Source organism: Apteryx rowi, unplaced genomic scaffold, assembly GCF_003343035.1.
Source record: "Apteryx rowi isolate R43461 unplaced genomic scaffold, aptRow1 scaffold_516, whole genome shotgun sequence".
In the NCBI taxonomy this organism is placed as follows: domain Eukaryota; kingdom Metazoa; phylum Chordata; class Aves; order Apterygiformes; family Apterygidae; genus Apteryx; species Apteryx rowi.
In genome coordinates, this window is record NW_020450779.1 from 167870 (window position 1) to 175718 (window position 7849).

Sequence of the window (7849 nt, forward strand, 5' to 3'; positions counted from 1 at the left end):
GAAAAAGAAGAAGAAGAAAGAGGAGGAGGAGGTGGGGGGAGGCGGAGGAGGCGGCAGCAGCTCTGAGGCTGCGAGCCACGGTAAGGAAACAAAACAGGCTGTGCCGCAGCCGTTTCGCTTTGCGGTCTGGCCTGACGGAGCCCGGCCGGCCCCGGGAGAAAAACGGCTGCCGTTCTTCTCGTTCTTCCTCGCCGCGGCCGGGCTGGGGGAAGCGCGGCGGTGCGGGCGGGGGTGGGCTCTGGACGGGTGCGAGCTGCCCCTGTCACGGAGGGGCGGGGAGGAGGGGAATGGGCGTGGGGGCTAAAATGGCGAAGGGAGGCGCAGGGAGGTCTCGGTCTCTGGCTCCTTTCCGGCACTTCAGCTCGTCGCACCCCCTGGGCCTTGCAGGAGACGGGTGTGTGTGTGTGGGGGGGGGGCGCTGCTTCTCCCCCCTCGATGTCCCCGCTTGGTGGTGGAGGACCGCCGTGTCCCCTCCTCTCGCCCACCCTGGCTCAGGTCTGGCCAGGGCCTCTCGGCCCGCACCTGGCTCGGCAGGGAGGGAGGGTCGGTACTTTCGTGGGCTCGTGGAGGTACAGGGCGGGGAAAGGGCGGCGGGAGTGTCGCTGGTATCCGGTGTCAGGCGAATAACCTTGTTTATTCCTGTCTACGGCCTTTCAAGAGAGGGTGACTGAGGGCTGAGTCCTGACCTGTGTCAACGCCGAGTGGATTGCGGGAGGCATTAGTGCCTGGGAGGCTGTGAGGCAGGCGCAGGGTCGGCCCTTGCTTGGTTATCCGCGGGGTGAAGGCAGAGGAGAAGGATGTTGTTACGTTTCGGTTTCACCTTCTTTGCTGAAACGGGGGGAGGGAGGAGGTGAAGAGCAGTCTCCCCTCTCCAGTGAGCTGCTGTAACCCCACAGCCTGTCATCATCGTCCCTCACAGTATGTGTGGTGGGCAGGAGGGGATGAAGGGTGGGTGGGAAGTCATCACTGTTACTGCTGAAGTTATAGGTGTCTGTGAATCTCTCTGGTCCTCTTAATGTAAGTTTTGCTGAGAAGATTGTGAGAATTTGAGATTTTGAAACACCTATTCATGTCATTTATCTTGGTTTATATTGTGACATGATGCTACAGCTTGGTGTAACTGTTCATTTACCTAGTTTTTCTGTATGTGTCTTATTTTTGGAACAATACCAGTTCTCTTGCAAGTTAAACTATGGTGATCTCACTCTGCTTCCAGGTCTATAAATGTTTAAACTGTATGTCCAAGAGAGAAAAGGACTCAACACTATCGAATCATTTTAATGGAGCCCTTCAGTGTTTGGATTAAACTCTGAAAAAAGATCTTTTAGTATTTCAGCCATATTTTCTTATGATTTCTGTGTCTCACAGAAAATCAGTAGGATATTTTGCATTAAAAAACCCAGGTTATGCAAGTTTAGTAACACTGGCTTGCTAGATGGTACTATCACTGGATGCAGACAGTTGGGTTAAATATGGCTGTCCTTCACATGTATGATATATGTATATGGCCATCATAGTAACAAACTCTGCTTAAAATTTGTTTTGCTCTAATCCCTTTGTTATATAGGAATAAACTGATTAGTGATGATCTCTGGTAACTCGTCACTTAACTTGGGCTTTTTTTTTAATTTTGTATGCTGTCTTATCTGAGTCCATGTTAATAGATGTATAAACTGAATTATTATTTCTCCTTGATTTTAATAATAAAGATTTAAGAAATTTGCATAGAAAAAATATTAGGATTTTTCATCCTTTTAAGAAGGATTTTACAGCTTGTAAAAGCACAGTTTATCTGGAAACTTGTCAAAGGTGCTTTAAAATAGGACAGCTAGAAATATTTTGAACTAATGTTGGTTGTAAACCAATCTGTGGKTTTAGAATCCTTTTGTCACTTCTTTGGGCCATATTTTAAGTTTTTGTTTAAATGTCTGATCCTGTAAATGCTGCTAGTTAGTATATCTTACTATCAGTAGTCTTTTTCCAATGATACTGTAGAATAATTTCCTTAAATACATAATTATACTTGAAATCATACAAGCAATTTTAAATGCTCAAGAGTGAGGGACACCTTGTTACCAATAGGATATAAACTATTTTTGTTTGTAAAATTAATTTACATTTGTTGCTAAACATCAGCGAACAAAAGATTGTAAGTGAACTTTATGTGTTTTGTTAAAGAGTTGGCAATAAAGTTAAAATAACCACCTGTCTTCAAGTGCTTCTTAAATTTTGGGAGGACTCACAGGGCTCAGAGCCAATCCTCTTTCCTGATTCTGTGGAACCCCTGAGAGATGGAGGAATGCCTGCCAGTTCTGTTGCTTTTTCTTTTTATTATTATCCTTCTTATTTTTCCATACAAATATTGTAAGTTGGAATTTGTACCCAGTCACTTTTCTGCTTTTACTCTTAAAAATAATGTGTATGTGGGAAAGAGATTCTTCTTTCCCTTATTATTGTGTGTCCAAAAAATAAGATCTGTGATGGGGAAGATGGTATTGTGTTCAGTTTCTTCATTCTTCTCCCAAATTCCTATGCCAATGAAACACTGCGTTTGAAAACTGAGGTATTGTAATCAAAAATTCATGAGCTAAGCCGTATTTATTAATTAAAAATGGTTACTGTTTATGCACTTAGGCCAGACTGTTATGGTTAGCTTTTTTGCTAAAAAACAGAAGTTCATTCTAGAATTTAATTGACTAGAATCCAGATAATGAAGCAAGAAGGCTTGGAAGGGAAATGGATGGAGGGATAGACAAATGCAAACATCAAAAAATGTCTCCTCCAAGCCCTCCTTAAGTGATTTGTGGAGGTTACTTTTAACTTGGTTAAAAATACTCTGCTTTTTCAAAAGGGCTGAAGAGGAGGGGTGAAGTTACTGGTAAATACAACATTATCTTTTAAGCTAGGTTAGTGCTCTTCTTATCTGCTTCTTCAGTGTAACATTTACCTCAATAAAAAAAAAAAGGATTTATATCTTTGCATCAATTGCATAAGAATCTAAGTTAGTGGATGAGCTGCTCCAATATGTCTTCCAGGATGAAAGTTTGAAAACTGTGGTATTTTTCCCCGCAGTTTCTATGGCAGCATCAGATTAATCAGGATCCTTTCATTTTTGCTGTCCTTATGAAATTTGTAAACCAGAACTGTCAAGCTCATTCTTTGAATTCTGAGTTTAGCTATTCCTAAGGAAGTTCTTCTTTTGCTTTGGGCTATATACAAACTTGGATAATAGCAGTTGGTTACAGCCAGGTCTGACTCTTCAAGTTTGTTTTGTATAAGTTTTAATGTCAGTGAGGCCACTTTCTTTTTTTCTTGTAGGCATTAGTTCAGATTTATCATAATCTACTCATGTTTTGCTGTAAGGACATACAATAATCACGTTTAAGAACCATCAAACGTATCAGAGATCTGACTTCCACTGTCTTGAAGGAAATGGATATGGTTGGAGAGAGAAATCTCCTTTTCCTCATCAGCAGAAGGGAGTTGGAGTAGTCCAGAAGAGGTATTCCATTGCAGCTAGACAAAGGCTTGTAGGAAAGCACAGATCTATGAGTGGCRCACCCCCTTTTCTTCCTAGAGCAGTGACATGATGCGTTTTTGCTGAAATTTGCTCTAGTACCTTTTTAGAGGGAGTTCTTTCTGTTTGTTTTTGCTTCTCTTTTGTAAGTGACAAGTTCTAATTAGGACTTTTAGGATATGTTTTTGCTGTGTTTGAGGACCTAACAGTTTAAACAGAAGCATACTTGGATTTAGCTCTGTTTTGCAAGCCTAGTGTTGCTTTACAGAAGAACTCTTAAGGATTCCAGGGAAGTTATCAACAGTCAGAATAGTTTCAATATGTCAGAATTATTTAATTGGAAGAGCACTGATTTCTACCTCCCCACCTCCCTTTTTAGCGTTTGTGACAGAATGTTGGGGATACCACATGTCTAGTAGCCACCTAAAATGCAAGGATGAAGGTATGTAGTATGAAATCATTAATGATCATAGGTTTGTACGACTGTATGCTGCTGTGGTTCTGTAGAAATAGATATGTGGCAAACAAACTATCTTCTTCCTTCTTTCCTTTGTCAATCTTGAGGATTCTATAAGACTGTCATCTAAGGTATGGTTTGATAATTCAATATTATCGTAAAAGCACTATTGAAAGAGAATATGAATTGAAATTTAATTTATAAATTCTATTGCCTTTAAAGAATGAATGAATTTTACTTAGATGGTAGTTTTGCTTTATGAGAACTTTTGACCTAAAGTCTTCAATAAAAATCTGAGCGAAGCACGGGTTTAACAGAACATATTATCTATTTRGGCTTTTGAAAAATTTTTGTTAATCACATTTTTCTTATTACTTGGATGTGTTGGAGGTGTTAATGTTCTGCTTCAAGTGGCTAGGGTCTGAGTATATTTAATTGTAACCAGGTCAAAACCTGACAGGCATCCTCAGTGTTAAGGATATTAACTTGGAGGAATTTGTGGTGTAACTAATGCAGCTATTAGTCTCTTGTTTTGTACTGAAATCAGCCTCTGGTGTCTAGAGCAAGGAAATTTTCATTGACTCAAATCACTTCAGAATAATTCTGAATATAAAGATCTGTTCCTGAAAACACAGCAGTATGTTCTTTTGTTTTGTCTTAGATATAAGTGGCATAGAAAACTCAACATATTCGTAACTGATCTTCTCAAGTTGTTTTAAAGGTACAGAATTAACCCATCTACTTTTTTCTGCTCAGATTTTAGAGTTATTGTGCTGAAAATCATTGTGGGGATGGGAGAAAACTATTTGAAAAAAATTTAGAGAAGTCACCTTTTTAAAATAAATAAGGAAAATAAACTCTTTACGCATTCAAACATCTTTACCTTGCAACCTGAAGCAGGCAGAAGAGAGCTCTTATCTGTACTTCTGTGAATACAGAGGAAAATGTGCAGAGTATATTCTGCACATATTTCTAGTTACTGGGATTTCTACCATACTTTCTTGCTATTAATATTTAAATGTAGCAGCAGAATCCTGTAAAAATAAACAAATGAAACCTTCTATCTGTCCCTTATTATACCTGAGAGAGAACTTCAGATTATATGTGAATTTTCACGTAACTAGCAATTTTTCAGTATAAATCAAATCAAGTGGGCTGTAATTTTAGAGCAGGGAAAAATAAACAGGAAAGACAGTTTTCATAATTTGTAAAATTGCACAATATATTTAGGCATCAGAACTGAAAGAACACATGTCCAGTTTTGAAACACAGTGCTCTGCTAGTTCCTCTGCAATTCAGTAAGGTGTAAATTTTCTTTATTTTTGTAAGCATGAACTAAAACTGCTGAACAGATCAAGATAGAATCATTTTGAAAACTGATTTTGTTTTTGCTAACTGGTGTGCTGATACTAACTCTTTTGCTTTTTGAAGTATGCACAGTGACATTAAAGAATCTATGCATAAACCTGACAGTCAAAAAGCAAAACAAAATACAACAGCAAAGCTAAAAAGATGAAAAACAATAGGATTGCCAAACTTTCCTCTTCCCCCCAGGATAGAAGTGTGGAAGCTGCATTTTCTTAACTTTGTTATCTTTATTCCTTCATTCTTCTCACTTCCCTCTTCCCCCCCCCCCCCAACTTCATTTTTACACTGCTGTTTTTTTCAAAAGATGACCACTGTCTTACTGTAGTAGTGGAAAGACTTAGTTTTTTTTTTTTTTTAAAAAAGCCATATTTTCTCTTCCTGATGTAAGTCAGAGGATAAGAAAAATTTCAATTAGTATGGAAAATTTGGTGGAGAGCTCCTATAATTTGTGTGGCCATTCAAAAAAAAAAATCCCTGATTGAGGGTCTAGTGAGAGGTTACTGACAAAGCTGTGTTGTTATGGGATGGCGAGTAAAACTGTCCTGGTTACGGAATGGCTATGGGGTAGAAAACTAGTTGAAGTCTTAATTCATAACATGACAAGATGACTAATATTAATGAAGTAACTGGTGTCCATTTGTCAGGGAAAAGTGATTTAAAAGGGAACCTGCAAAATCTGTAGGTCATGAAGTTACTTATGAGTAAAGGAAATGGGAACTTCAGATAGACGTAACAGAGAGAGTTTAATATGTGATGGTAATAAGAGCCCAGCATAATTATGGATTGCTTTATCAAAAGACCTGATTAGTTCAGGAGTGGACTAAAAAGTGCTGCAATGCTGGAATCGATTAAGAATGTAATACAGAATTAGTGTGCAAGCTAGTATATGTTAATTATATCTTTTGTATTTGGAAAATGCTAAATATTACTACTGTATGGTCCCATTGTATGGCCCTATATGGGGATGTCCTGCTTTAGGTCTTTTACAAACACATTGTTGTGTTTCTTGGTTGTTTATATCCCATTTGTGTTAGGGGAAAAATGACTGAGGTGCAAACTATTAGACTAGTAATGCTTCTGTACAAATAAACTGGAAAATACTACTTATTTTTAGCATAAAAAGAAGGTAAAGATGAGGATGGCTCCAGTAGAGGTACACAGAACCTTGAATAGGATATGAATAAATTGCAGCCTATGCTTTTAACTGTCTTTCATATAGCTAAATTAAAAAAAGTTGAGTAGGGTAGTCTGTCAGGAAGTAATTGCTACAGGATTCTGTTGGAGTTGGTTAATATAGGATTCAAAATAAGGAACAGACTGTTATACAGACAAGGAGACAATTCATTGTTAAATAGTGGAAGACTAAAAAAAAAAAAGGAAAAAGGAAACATATACACATTATACTTCAGGACATAAACTAACCTCATTTCTAGACTGTCTGCTACAGGCTTTCTTGGATGTTTTTGTACCACTTGGTATAGTCTGCTTTCAGAGAGGGTTGATGTTCTGGTCTGTTTTGGATAAATCTGTTACAGTGATTCCTTCAGTTTCAAAGCTTGAAAGCTTATAAAAATTAACATTAAATTAAATAAGTCTTAATTCACAGAGRCATTCTGTTTTGGCTTATTTTCCTGCATACTTCAAAATTTTGTGTTTGGGGGGAAAAAAAAAAAAGCCCAGATAAGGGACAGTAAGAATATTTTTCTAGGTTTTGATTGACCCTCCCCCCAAATTTAAAAAGCTGATGTTGCAAAGGTTGATGTAGAAAATGTAGGAATAAAATAGAGAATAAAACAAATGACAACATCATGCCGCTGTTTATATCCATTCCTATCTTGAAGGATAAGATTTGTGCATTTTTAAAAATCTTTTCCACTCCCCACCCTGTCTTAAAAAGTATATAGTAGAACTAGAGAAGATACAAAGAAGGACAGCAAGGATGACTGATTTCATGGAAGAAGATTTATAGAATGACAAAGGATTCTTGATATTCTTCAGGTTGGAAAAAAGATGTTTTAATCATGACTGGCATGAACAAAGTGAACAGAGAATTATTGATTGGTGTCTTTTTTAATTAAAAAAAAACAGCAACAGAAACAAGGACACATCAAGTGAAACTGGTAAACATCAGTTTCAAAGCAAAGCAAAGGAAGTGGTTCTTCATGCAGCTTGTAGTTGAGGTGTGGAACTCCTTACTGCAGGTTGATGTGCCTGTGAAAAGATTACATGGCTTTATTGCATACTTTTTGCAGGTTTTCTTTTGCTGCAAGGTAGCTGAAGGCAATGTTTTATGGCCTTTGAATCCAAATGTAAATCTTGTGTTTTCTTGACTGATGTATTGTTAGGCTTAATGTCCATAGTGAGGGATCTTTTCAAGAGCTTGACTCTGGAATCAGAGCGGTTTAAGAGCTGGTGTCTCAAATGTCTCAAAGGTGTCTTTTTTTCCTTTTCTCTCTCGTTCTCTCTCTCTCGTTCTCTCTTGTTCTCTCGTTCTCTCTTGTTCTCTC

General features: G+C 38.2%; 1 protein-coding gene and 1 long non-coding RNA gene across 10 annotated transcripts in view; one reads left to right on the forward strand and one right to left on the reverse strand.

Annotated features, from left to right (window-relative positions):
* LOC112973029 overlaps positions 1-918 on the reverse strand; it is a 44901-nt gene extending 43983 nt beyond the window's left edge. For all 3 annotated transcript variants that reach the window (XR_003255859.1, XR_003255858.1, XR_003255857.1), the window contains exon 1: positions 687-918. This is a non-coding gene — a long non-coding RNA (uncharacterized LOC112973029). The remainder of the gene's footprint in view (positions 1-686) is intronic.
* The window catches only part of WWP1 (WW domain containing E3 ubiquitin protein ligase 1), a 64531-nt gene that overhangs the window by 1497 nt on the left and 55185 nt on the right, over positions 1-7849 (forward strand). For 3 of the 7 annotated variants that reach the window (XM_026080372.1, XM_026080370.1, XM_026080374.1), the window contains exon 1: positions 44-80. The exons of 1 other annotated variant lie outside the window; for it this stretch is intronic. The gene's annotated coding sequence lies outside the window, so the exon portion shown is untranslated. Of the gene's footprint in view, positions 1-6; positions 81-7849 lie in introns of those variants that run through there. 3 more of the 7 variants (XM_026080371.1, XM_026080376.1, XM_026080375.1) reach the window with 3 other exon arrangements.